Source organism: Tympanuchus pallidicinctus, unplaced genomic scaffold, assembly GCF_026119805.1.
Source record: "Tympanuchus pallidicinctus isolate F22 unplaced genomic scaffold, pur_lepc_1.0 scaffold10, whole genome shotgun sequence".
NCBI lineage: Eukaryota > Metazoa > Chordata > Aves > Galliformes > Phasianidae > Tympanuchus > Tympanuchus pallidicinctus.
This window is the reverse complement of record NW_026294619.1, coordinates 1,320,423-1,334,112: the sequence shown is the minus strand read 5'-3', so window position 1 is coordinate 1,334,112 and position 13,690 is coordinate 1,320,423. Positions and strand designations below refer to the sequence as shown.

The 13,690-nt window shown below is 43.6% G+C and overlaps 1 long non-coding RNA gene across 1 annotated transcript in view; it reads right to left on the bottom strand.

Moving 5' to 3' along the window:
• Positions 1 to 13,690, bottom strand: part of LOC128072506 (uncharacterized) — a 34,897-nt gene that overhangs the window by 16,051 nt on the left and 5,156 nt on the right. The window contains exons 2-3 of the long non-coding RNA XR_008202309.1: positions 13,171 to 13,243; positions 4,858 to 4,989 (exon numbers count right to left, since the gene is read on the bottom strand). This is a non-coding gene — a long non-coding RNA (uncharacterized LOC128072506). The remainder of the gene's footprint in view (positions 1 to 4,857; positions 4,990 to 13,170; positions 13,244 to 13,690) is intronic.

Here is a 13,690-nt window from a genome sequence, read left to right as displayed (position 1 = left end):
TGCTGTCTTCTTACACTCATCAACATGCCACTTTCCTGGGCCAGCCTGAACTACCAGTGCCCAGATTGAGTGTTTGGTACAAAGAGTGTAGATCTCAGCTTGGGTCTGTAGATAGCACTGTTTTCTCTTATTGCTTTCTTTGTGTCTCAGTAGTCTACGCAGCTATAGATTATAATTACGTTTCTCTCCTTTCTTGTGATTACTCTGCAAAATCATTCTGACGCTTCCACCACTCAGTTGTCCTCATTTACAGCACACATTCTGCTTTCCCATCCTTTCTCAGTCTCACCAGTGCTGGATGCCACTGTGTATGTGCCACTGAGTCCATAATTTTAGGTAGCTGCTTCTCTATTGCAGGGAGAGGAAGTGCAGGTATGGAAATCCCAAGGGAACCCAGGATGTCATCCTCAACAATTCCTCCTGATTCAGTTTCTTTGCAGAAGGGAAGAAGTTAATTATTCATTATCCCCAGCTGCAGCATGACTCCAAGCTAGGCAAATGCCACTTCCACAGCCTGGCAGCCACATGGCAGGGAGTAGCAAAGCCCAAAGTGACTCCAGTCTCATTGTGGTGTTCATCAGGTGTCCAGGCTGTGCTTTTCCTTTAGACTGTCTCAGGAGGCAGTTGGCCTGTGCCCTGATGAGAATATCCAGCATCACATCTGTGCCTTGTGGCCCTGCTGTGAGAATTACATATGGCTCATTGCTTTTCTCCTGTGTTGTGCCAGGAAGAGTGCAGTGCTACTGCTGCTGAATTACTGTCCTCGTTGCTGTTCTTTAGTCGCACACATAAGGAGTGCCAGGTATCTTCCTGGCTGCTTGAAGAAGCATTCACACCTGCGCTCCTGAGAACTGAGCCTGCTTGTTGCTTTGTGTGATGCAGTACATGCACCAATGTCCTGCTGATGTACCTTTGCTACATACTTCTCTTTAAATGCTGAACATCACTCAGGCTCTCTGCTCTCTCCCTCTTCTCTCAGCAGTGTATGACTGTCTGCTGTCCATGTTTTAAGCTGTACAGCTCCATGTCCATCACTAGTAAGAGCTTCTCAATGCCTGTGCTCTCTGAGCACTCTCTGTTCAAATGCTAAATGATTCTTCATTACTGATTTTCTTTGTATGCCCTTCTGGCTTGATCCTGTTAAGATCTTTTCCATCCGTACACTGTGAAAGCAGCTTTTGTTATAGCTTCAGCTATCCACTCACTACTAGTCCCAGCCTCCCTAGGACTTTCTTTCCTAGAAAACTTGTTTTTGCGCAGAAACATTTTCCTTTGTAGAGCCTCCATACATGCACTGTTCCTCTCTAGATCATTTTGTCACCCTGTAAGCCCTTAGTTCCTCTTCAGTTCCCACTGCTCCCAAAAAGGCTCTGCTCCACCCCATCCCTTTTGCTGTCTTTACAGAAATTCCCCAATCCCTTGCTCTGCTCCCCTCTGCTACTTCTCCTCCATCCTTGCTTCCTTCCCACCATACCCTCACATCTGCACTCTGCTCCTTTCAGGTCAAGAATCCTTGCTGCCTTTGCCATGGCCTCTCCCTTGATGTCCACAAGGAGGAAGCCAAACAGCTGGCTTGGTCAGGAGATGTGGATTTGAATTTTTTCAGTCTGACTTCTGATGTTTCTCAAGCACCAAAGTGACCTTCCGTGCTTCATTTGTCTATCTGTACTGAAAATTGGACTTTCCATCCCAAAGAAGAATGCTCAAGGAAGGCTGTGAAGATCAGGATCTGACTCTTGCATAGACTTCTTCCATGCCTCAGAAAGATGAGTGTGCATGCAAGAAAACAAGCGAGGCAATACTCATGCTGAATTACTCCTCCCTTTGCTCCAAAGGAAGCTACAACATCACAGCAACACAAGATGGCTCAACGTGTCCTCTTAATGTAGTTTTTGAAATATGGTATTTACAGGAAGTGTCTCATCTTACCATCTCAAGGGACATCAAACCATGGGTCACCACTGTCCTGCTCCTGCATCCCTACAACTCTCTCCCCACTGCATACCTTAGCAGTGAGTCAGACCACCAATTCATCCACTGGACACGTTCCTTGGTTTACTTCCAGCCAAATAACCAAGCCTATTTGAATTACTCAGCACCCTCACGTGCAAGCTCATGTGGGCCAGTGAGAGATGGTCCAAAGTCTGAGAGGGAGTGGTAGAGGTGGAGAAGTACTATGGTCTCTTTTGGCAGCACTCCAGCAGCAGATTAGCTAAACAAGACCATGCACACTGGCACAAATCAGTGAAGGGCTGCTGTTGGGCTTCTTTTCATAGAATCATAGAATCACCAAGGTTGGAAAATATCTTCAAGATCATCCAGTCCAACTGTCCACCTATCATCAATATTTTCCAGCAAACCAGGCAGGTCACTCAATCATAGGAGATGAAGTTGGTCAAGCAAGACCTGCCTTTCATGAACTCATGCTGGCTAGGCCTGAACCCCCAGTTGTCCAGCACATACCGTGATCTCCCTCAAGATGATCTGCTCCACCACCCTTCCTGGCACCAAGGTCAGGCTGGCAGGCCTGTGGCTCCCCATATCCTCCTTACAACCTTTCTTGTAAATGGGAGTCACCTTGGCAAGCCTCCAGTCCTTCAGTACTTCAGTACCTCTTCAATTGGCCAGGAATACTCATAGATGGTGGAAAGTGGCTTGGCTATCACCTCTACCAGCTCCCTCAGCACCCTCAGGTGTATCCCATCTCGCTGCATGGACCTGTGTCAGTCCAGGTGGAATAATAGGTCTCTAACTGCTTCCACCTGAATCGTGGCGGGGGTTATTCTGTTCCCCACCTGAGATTTCCAGGCCAGGGGTTAGAGTACCGTGAGGATAACTGGTCTGACTTTCAAAGACAGATGTAAAGAAGGAATAGAGAACCTCAGCCTTTTCCTCATCTTCAGTGGTTACATTCCCTGCTACATCCAATAAAGGATGGAGATTCTCCTTAGCCTTCCCCTTACTGTTAATATATCTGTAAGAAAATTTTTTTGCTCTCTTTTACCCAACGGCCAAGTCAAGTTCAAGCTGGGCTTTTGCCTTTCTAATTTTCTCCCTGCATATCCTAACAACTTATCTGCACTCTTCCCAAGTTGCTGGTCCCTTCTTCCCCAAGAGGTAGATTCTCTTTCTCTCCTGGAGCTTCAGGAAAAACTCCTTGTTCACCCATGATGGTCTTCTTCCCTACCGGCTCATCTTGCAGCACAGGGGGACAGCCTGCTCCTGTATCCTCAAGATTTCCTTCTTGAGCAGCAACCTGCCTTCCTGGACCTCTTTACACTTCAGGACTGAATCCCAAAGGACACCCCCTACCAGAGTCCTAAACAGTTTAGTGTCTCCTCTCTGGAAGTCCAAAGTAGCAGTTTTGCTGGTCCCCTCCTGAAAAGAGACCAGTTTTGCTTGCCCCTGTAGCAGCCTCATGATTATGGCAGACCTGCCTTGCAAGGCTAGATTCAAATATCTTTCTTTTTTAGTAACACTATCAGGCAACAAGCAAATTAGGAAGTTTAGCGGCAATTACTCTCAGAAACCTGGTCAGATAAAAAAAATGTACCCTCTGTTTCTGCACACCTGAAGTCCAGTGTTAGTCCAGTGTTAGCAAATATGGACCAATAGGCATAATACAAATAATAAATAAAAGCACCAATTAGGTCTGGTTTTGTTTTGTTAATCTAGGGAAACTGTACTCAGACACTGTCTTGGCACTGGTGTAAAATGGGTGTAAAGTGAGAGCAAAATGAAGCCCTGTGTGTCTAGATCTTACTTCATGCAAGAAAGGTTGTTCAAGAGGAGCTCCTCCCTGAAATCAGAGGAAAGTCATTGTATTGCTTGGCACCTGCCCAAAGTGATTTCATTTTCTGCTGGGGATTAAGATGCATTAATAGCCTGAGGCCAGCGTTTTCCTTGCCAAAAATGTCTTTCTTCCCTCCTCTGATTATTTTAAATATGAGGGCTTGCAGGTCAGGAGTGAACACCCAGCAAGTATTACTTGAACCATCAAATGAAAGTGCAGCAGTATCATTTTCTCTTGAGCAAACACTGAATTAATTAAAATCTGCATTCTGAACTTGGCAGATTTCACATTTTTCATAAGAAAAGTACAGGTCTGTACATTGAAAAGGCAGACTAAAAATAACCAGAGATATGACACCTGAATGGCAGTCTTTAAGACTTTAAGCCACACTAAAAGTTTTTCTGGCAAAACGCTATCTTTAAGACTGTCATTTACCCTCAGCTTGCTCTCTACCTCTGAGCAATATAGCAAAACTGGCAAAAGCCTTCATGTTAATGTGATTATGCTGGCCAGAAAATCCTTTCAGCAGCAGAGCTATGTTCTCTTTGGGGAAATGGCATAACCTACATGGGCCAAAGCACTCCTGCCTGCCGAATAGTACCCCACAAGGGAGCAAGGCCAATATAACATATAATCAGTGAAAAATGTTTCTAGCATTTGGAAGCCCAGGCCTGCAGACATCAGCTACCAGGCTTCTGCCACCAGCTCGTGGCTGGCTGTTTGTCTATAGCAGGCTTATGATAGCAGGAAGCTAATACATCACTATTCACATCTCTGTATCAACTTGGAAGAGCTGTGCAGTTCTCCCTTCAGATCTCGAGAGAGAATTGAGTCCTCACACAGGCAGAATACAGGGTGGGACAGATATGGGGCAAGAAACCTGAAGGGCCCAGTGCCACCAGAGCTGATGCCAAATAAAAGTAGCAGCAATCTATGTTGACAGAGCCAAAGCAATTTTTCTTAAAGATTTTGTGCAAAGGATACTGCAAAAGTAGAGGGAGAACAGCACTTCTCTTGAAGTCCACATTAATAAGTGTCTGTACACAGACTGAAGGTTGATTTACCTTTTCTCCCCCTCCAAAACTCCTTTCTTTTGCTCTGTTCTTATAATCCAAGTTCAGCTGATTTGTGTAGTGACACACAAGTATGAAATTTTCCTTCTCTTCACTGCACTTGTCATTCTCCAGCAGATTGATCTGAAAACACAAAGTCACTTTAGTCATCTGAAAATACCAGGAAAATGTTTTCATTCCTACCTGTGTGAATCTGGAACAATCTCATCTGCTTCGGTACATTTGTTTGATAGCTGAAGGAAGCCAAATAGCAAGCTGAAAAGGCTTTGAAGGTCGTCTGGCTTTCTGCACATCCAAAACAGTTTAAGAGCAAAAGGCTTTTTTGTTGTTGTTGTTGCACAGTGAGATGATGTGGACTTCATGCTTAAATTCAGCCCTTGGCTGTAGCATGGGGAAACTGGAGCGATCCTTATGAAAGATGCTCAGAGGGGACCCAGTAAGTGGAGGTGAGGTACCTTGAAGCAGAGACATAGTAAATCTCTGCTGAACTATGTGTCTAGGTTTACATTAAAGAATAAAACATTTGTGCAGCAATCATTCTGGGCTCAGCAGTTCCTAACTTGGAGAACAGGCTAGCTTGCTAACAGATGAATTTCCTAATTCTCTGTGTAGGCAGAGCAGAAGGGTAGAACTCTCCCAGCAGTACATGACAATTGCCTTCAGTGTAGGCAGAATGGCCAGCAGCACACCATGCCCATCCCAAGGGAACTGCCAAAAGACACTGAAGCTGTAGCAGCCACAGGAGGATGAGGGAATGGCTGCCATACAGACCTTGCACTGCAGAGACTGGTTGGGACCACAGAAGGTATCTGACACGGATTTGAGCACAACAGTATGGACTGGGCTGACAGCTGCTCTGCACCAGGAGTCAGGCAGGGATCCCATCCTCATCTTTCTGAGCAGGAGCTCCATAAGATGGTCTCTGCAGTACAGGTAGGTGCCAGACACCACTGGGATCTGCTGGGAGGCATCTGTTTATCCCAGTAAGATGTTCTCCTGTGCCTGCCCTTGCCTCCACAAAGGAGAAAGAAGCACCTGTGGTGGAATCTGCAGCATCTATTATGCATTGAGTGAATAACAAGGAAGTGTTTGATTTTCGTCTAAAGACATCATCTGCATAAGAATGCACTCTCATAGAAACCATAAGACTTCAGGGGGTGTGTTAGAAAAAGAGAGGGTATTAAGCAGAGTAAAGCATCTTCACTGTAAGAAAGGTTTTATCAAAAAAAAAGGTGAGCCAACACTCAGCTACAAAATAAAGACAAGTGTTCCAGGCAAAATATGACTAAAAAATGAGACATTTTATATCTCCAAAGGCATCTACAAGGAGAAGAATTCAGGTTATGCACTGAAATCCCAAAAGGCTCATATTAGGAGCACATCTGTATAGGTACCCTTGTAAAATGAAACAGCTCTTCAAGAACTTGCTGAAATAATGAGCAGATAATAACTGTCTTGGGGCACCCAGGTTTCAGCAGCATGCTTAGCTTGACTGAGAAGGTGTCTGGAGGTGTGAATGGGCAGAGTGCTACCGCCTATGGAAGACACTACACCTGATATTGACAGCCTGGAACAGCTGGAGGCAGGGGCAAATGTGTCTGAGATGGCTGTTTCTATTGTGCGGGTGGAGATCAGACCCTGAAATGGGTCTCTACAGAGAACAGAGAGCTGACTGCATCCGCTCTGTATTAAGGAAGTCTATGGACAATGAGTCTATATGTCATGGAGATGTAGCAGTCCCACTTCATTTCACGGTAGATTTGTGCCGCTCTGAATGTGAAATTGCCCCTTCAGCAGCTGTTCCAGAGTCTTCCAAGGGCTAATTTTGTGAAGCAGTATCTGCCCGCCTGATATCAGCTCCATTTGCTACTGAAAAGAAACAGAGCAAATGTAGCTCCACTCAACAAACAGCGAGTCCAAAAAAAGACAGTGGAAAGAGAATGGGAGAGCTATCAATATCCAGGATGGTGAAAGGCACAGGGAGTAACTGGAGACAGCCAGCATGGCATGAAAGACAAAATCACTGCCCTCTCTTCTCCTATTAAACTGACAGAAATAGAGACAGATGATAAATAAATGCAGCTAAGTGGGATGAAAGCCTGAGGGAAGCTCCAGGAGCAACTCAGGATGCACCAGTTTTTAGCTGATCTCTAGGTCTGATGGAACTGCCAGTGGCAACGCAGGAGCTGATGTTAATGCAAAACTGATTCAAGATGTTCCTTAAACACCAGGCAAGGAAACTCGCTTGAATTGCAGCAACAGCATTATGTCTGCCATAGTTAATGGCCCACAGCAGCAGATCTCCTCCATCTCTCCTCCTGCCTACCTTCTCACCACTGCTGGAAGGATGTGACACCTGCTCAGGAGCTGGTGGTCATGAACTGCAGCACTGATCTCTGCTCCTTATCCCCAGACTCTTCTCCAGACTGGACAAAGTATTAAGAATATAGGTGAGCTGAGGACAGTGAAGAGCAAAAACATCTATTATGCTCAAACATTTATTATCACAGCCTTGCCCAGCTTAGTTTTTTCTAATTGAGAGAAGCAAACTTTGGTATCTGGATCAGTCTGTTGTAGCAGACCAACCGTGGTCTGTGTAACAAGGTCTGGAGAAGCCTGATGCCAGAGCTGCTTCCCCTGCTTATGCAGCAGCTAGCTTGGAAATGCCACTGAATGACAGGAATAGTGCTGCAATCTATAGGATGCATTTTGCTGAATCTGGAGTGAACCTTGGGCTTCACCCCACATCCTCAGAGATCATTTAGATATTAAAAGCACCTAGGATCAATCTCGGAGTGTGGTTTGCTTCAAATTTATGTTATAGCTAAGGACCACAGAAATTCTGAAGCATATTCAGCAGTGGCATTTCAATAGCAGAGTTGGTTTTCTTAATCTGACCTCCTATATTCCCAATGACAAGCACAAAACATACAAGTTTGGTCTCATCAAAAAGCTCAGCAGCCACTGTTGCCTTCAGGGTGAATGTTAATCTTATAATCTCCTTCCTTCTCTGTGTTGCAGCATAATGTGTGTAAATGTACTGCAGTAGAGATCATGCAGAATCTGGTTCATGGAGCCTTGCATAAGCTTGGGTGAGACCAAACAGAAAAGCAAAAGAAGCATCCCTGGGCTTTGTCCCTGACCCATACAGAGGGCTCTGCCATGAGCAGAATCTGAGACCAGACTCAGAGCTGATTTGTTCATAAGGAAATAAATGTGACCAGTCTTGCACAAGCTCTCACTCAGGTGATGGCAGGGCTATTTCAGGCTGGAGCTAGTAGGCACAGGCCAACATGCAGCCCAGTGAGCAGGCTAACCATTAAGCAATGCAGATGATGGCAGACAGTCTGCTGCTTGAGCTCGTGTTTAGATTTACTAATATGGATAAAGCCTCTAATAATACAGTGGGCCAAATCTGGTGTTACTTTTGTGTCTGAATGGTAGCTCAGTGTCATCACCCAAGGGCAAACTGCGTCTGAAAGCAGCCTGTAACAACAAATGAGATTTTTTTACTTGCAACATAATGAAAAGAGCTCATCTTAGAGTCTAAGAAGTAGGGCTTTGTACATGCCAACCAGGAATGCTTAGCAGAGGGAAGAAGTAATCACTGGCTGTGATGCCATGAGCTCTCCTGGCAGCCTAAAGCTTGTTTCACTCTTTCTTCTGCATGCAACAGCAAAACCATACGCCAAGTGCTAGCTGCAAATTGAAGTGTCAACTCCCTAGACAAGAGAAATGTTGCATTTATGAGTAAAGGGATTGTTTAAGACTGAAAACAAATCAACACATTTGAGTTAAGAATTCAGAAACAGCTCCTTAGACAATTTTTTCCTTAAAATTTTACCTTTTCCCCTCCAATTAGTGCAGGCTGTTCAAGCAAAAGAAGTGTCCCTCTCAGGGAGGGGAAGAAATGCTCATGTGGAGGAATAGGACAGGCAGACATTTTGCAAGCTCCTTCTCCAGTCTCTGCTGATGCACTGCATTCTGCTAATTTAATTCCTCCAGAACAGAGACAGAGCTTGTCTAATTGGTTGTATACTGGTGCTTATAAGACTAACACCACAATCCAACCCCAGTGATGCCCTCCAGATGTGATTGCCTCCTTCAGGTTAGAAAGGTTATCAGAACAGTCACATCTTTTAAATTCCCTGGAATGTAGGAAACAGGGTGTGTACAAGCAGGGTTTTGTAGGCATTGCGTGCCTTTTCTTACCGCTGTTATAATTCAAAAGGAAGCTTTCAGCAAGAGTTGTATTGCTCTTAAAGTCAAGCCCACCAGCCTCTGTGGAGATAACAATCCAGTCCAAATGGCTGTGTGCTCCACTAAGGTACCCTAAGAACCGAAGTGGCAGAGGAGCCAAGATAAGTTCCCTTCCCTTTTCTCCTTCCTTTCCCTTCTGTTATGTCTGCTTGGTGGCTAATAGTAAACTCACACTCAAGCTTAATGGGAATTCCTGCTGCTAATCACTTTTGTAGAAGCCTCAGGGTGGAATGGCAGTAAATGCCTGGGTGTATGGGGCAGTCTGGCATTGCTTTAAAAATAAACTTTCCTTAGTTATCTTATTCTCCCTTGACTTTCACACTCTCTTCTTGCTAAAAGACAAGCAGAAGAAATGAAGACAGCTCTTCTTTTTGTCTCCCAGACAAAAGCCATTTCTTTCCATGTCCTCCATCCTGTCCCATCCCAATCTGTTTTGTACATACCACAGAGGAAGAGCTTGGCTGGACCCCAGATCCCCTGCCCTTGCAGGACACAATATGATTTGAATGCAGCTGGCCATGCTGCACAAACATCTGCTAGCTGACAGACAAAGTGAAGATATGAACAGAGCAGCAGAGGCTGCACAAGGCTTTGCAAGCCACCAAGTACTGGATGTCTAGCACTATGTATATGAAAACATGTACCTGAATTCATGATCTCATTGCTATCGTAACTGAATAATGTAGTTTTGCTGCCCCACAGCCCAGGAGAGGAGACCAGTTAATAATATGCTATTTCTCTAATACAGAACATCAGCTAAGTCTTGGCAAGAGCAAATGATTTGCCAAAGACCTTGACGGGAATTTACAGGAGACAAGGGGACTGAACCTGATGTTTTCAGTCTAGTGTTTGCATGAGATGTTCCTTAAAGATAAATAAGGTGAAAATGGACTGAGAGAAGTGTGAAGCTCCTTTCAAAACTTGAGGTTGTTATTCAAGACCGAGAAAATGACATAACATTGCAACACAGGCTAGATAACGTGGATAAAAGTGCCTGAGAATAGGATTTTTGAATTTTGTTTTGGCATCTGGTTGAAGGTAATTTGGACTCAATAGAACATGGACTACTGCAGTATCCAGGAGTCTTTAGAAGCCTACAGATTTTAGGGCACTACAGAAAATATAGGAATCTCCCCTGGAGAACTGACTGTTCATTAAGACACCTGCTAGTGCACCATATACAGCAGATTGCATATAAACAAGTAGCCTGGCAATATAAAGAATGCTTTGTGTGACACAAGAAGGCATTACAAATAAATGAATTAGTAGACGTCAGAATCACCCACCACCTTACCTCTCAGACAAAGGATTGCAGCAGCAGGCTGCTTCCTGCAGTCCTACGCTGCACAAAAGAAGAGTATCACAGAATCACAGAAGAAGAGAATCACAGAAAAGGAGACACAGAATTTCCATATATTCTGTTGTTGTAACATTGCTATGATTCTGCAGAGACTGAGACGGTCTTTTAATATTTACTTACCAAAAAAAAAACCAAAGAAAGAAAGAAAGAAAAAACTCCATGAAAGCTGATACTTTGTATGCCAGATGTATATTTGGTTCCAAAAGGATGGCTTTAAATCTATCAGGAAATATATAATAATTCAAAGGATTAATATACTGAGTGCATGTGACAAAAAACAAGCAAACCAAAAACAAAACAGCAGTTCTCAGGTAAGAAAAACCTATTCAAAATTGAAGAGTAGAATGGAATTACAGTATTATAGAATCACAGAATCATTAAAGTTGAAAAAGACCACTAAGATCATCCAGCCCAGCTGTCAATCCATCACTACCATACCCACTAACCGTGTCTCTCAGTGCCACATCTACATGGTTCTTGAACACCTCTAGGGATGGTGACTCCACCAATTCCCCGGGGGGCCATTCTATGCACTACTCTTTCTGACAAGAAATTTTTCCCAATATCTAGTTCACCTCCCATGAAGCAACTTGAGGCTTACTTGGCAGAAGAAGCCAACACCCACCTCAGTACATTTTAGGGAGTTGTAGAGAGCAATAAATTCTACCCTGAGCCTCCTCTTCTCCAAACTGAACAATCCTAGTTCCATCAACCAATTCGCTGCCCTTCCGTAGATGGGCTCCAGGATCTGAATCGTAGAATCATAGAATTGGTTGAATTGGAAGGGACCATTAAAGATCTTTTAGTCTTACTTCCTTGCAATGAACACGGACATCTACAACTAGATCAGGTTGCTCAGAGTCCTATCCAGCCCAACCTGAAATGTTCTCCAGATTCACCACATCTCTGGGTAACTTGTGCCAATGCCTGACCACCGTAAATAACTTCTACCTTATATTCAATCTAAATGTCCCCTTTTTTAGTTTGAAACCATTTCCCCTTACTCTGTCATAGCAGACCCTGATGAGAGTCTGCCTCCTTCTCTCTTACATCCTCCCTTTTGACACTGAAAGGCTGCTATCAGGTCTCCCTGGAGCCTTCTCTTTCCTGTAGCGAGGGGCCCAAAACTGAATGGAGTAAGCTGAAGGTACTCCTTTCTACTTCTTAAATGAGCTTAGAATCCTTAAAAATTGCTTTCAAATGGGAAGAATAACTTTTGTTGCAGCAAAAATATATAGCAAAAAGAGAAGTTGAAAGTTCTCTTCCAAACAATAATTTTTGTCCTCCTGGTTGCTTAAATTATGAGTGCTGAATTTCTTACTGTTTGTTTTCTCAAACTTCCTATGGTCATCAGACAAATTAGCAGTGTTACCACAAAGATAATATACCAGTGAGTTCAAATTTTAACTTACAAGTAATTTATTTTCCTATTAATCTGTTAAAACGACTTTTGTCTTCTTTGTGTTAAAAACTTTATATCAAACAGCAAGGATTCTCTTTAAGGGAATTGATATCTTTTTAAGATTTTTGGTTCAGATCTGACAAAATTCCCATTTCACAACTGACTCTTCAGCAAAACCTCTACAAAGTTAATGAAATTTCAGGCTTAGCATTCTCACCTGAAATAAAAAATCAAGCAGGAAAAATATTAAAACAACAAGCCAACAGTTTTATGTTCTTTGTATATATTTTGTGAAAAAATAAACTCCACAGAATTGTGTGGTCTTTTTCTGTTTGCAAGACACCTTTAAAAATATGACTCAATCTATTATTTTAGCATTTGAAATCAATCTTCTCAGGCCCTCTGAAGTTTGTAGATTGAGCAGCCTGCCGTGCAAGGAGCCAGGAAAATAATTTCTAAGCTAACAAACTATCACACCAGACTTTCCTGGCAATTATTTTAGGTGTGACTGATCAGATAGTCTTCTCAAACAAACTGTTTTAATTATGTCAAATAATGCTGTAAGCATACCTAAGCTCTCCTGAGTGTGATTCCACACCAGAATCTCCCAATAATCACAGAATTATGTAATAGCCTACCACGGACTTGTCCACTTGACAAGAGGTCTTTGCAGCTGCAGCAGTGTTCAAATTTGCTACAGGCCCACAAATGAAGTGTACCAAGCAATGCTGGATGGGTGTTACCCTCTTAGGCCTTCTTATAACCACTGCAATGGGGACATGATTCCTGGGAACTGCATTCTTTTCTGTCTCCCTCCCTAATTCTGTATACCATCATCTCTGTACTCTCTAACACCTGACTAGTGTGTCTCTGTGTGGTTACTGAGACCCTGTAGGTCATTTTGGAGGTGCTTGGTAAAACAATAGCATTTTGTTCTGGATTCAGGAATGGAAGTAACAGCAAGCAGCTCCTGTCTGAGCTGTGCTGCTCTATGAACGAAGGAGAAAAATCAGTTTCTCAAGTGACGTTCCGATGCCACTCTCATATCTCACACACAACATTTGGGAACACATTTGGGAATAAGAACTGTGTCTTGTGCAGCTCTGCTGATTTTATGCCCCAAAGCACAAACATGGCAGAAGAGATACCACTGAAGCTTGGAACAGTACAAGCTGCATTTCTGTTTGCTTCTCCTCAGTGCCCAAGTCATGCACCCCATGCATGGCTCTCAACCAGTCCCACTGTAGGAACAGCACAGTATAAACAGATGGAAGACACCTACCTGCAACAGTTTTCTGCCACATTCATCAGTGAGAAACATGGGCTGTAATCACCTTAAACATTTTGCCACATTCCTGTAAAGGAAGGAAAAGCAAACATAAAAAACTCGTACCTCAGTGACTTGCAGTTCACATTGAAAGAAGCAATTGAGGCAAAAGGAAAGCACCCAGGAAGGCTTGAAGCTATGGTCACAGGTGCAATGGGTGCCACCAAGGCCAGGAGCAGTGTGGCCACTGTGCAGAAGATTATTTTGGAACACAGAGACCTTGTGCATAGGAAATAAGAGCTTTACAGTTTTACATATTTGGTCAGAGCTATCCTTTCAAGCAGCAAAACTCTCCTGCTTGCTTTTTACACACATTTGAGACCATCATCTTTATTGTTCAGCATGGACTGTTAAAAGCTTCCTAATTGTGCCATGCAAACAGCTTGTGATATACAGAACAGAGTCGGTACTGAAGCCCTCAAATGATGCTAACCATGGCCAAGTATTTGGGAGCTGCAAAATCTGAGCAGCTTGG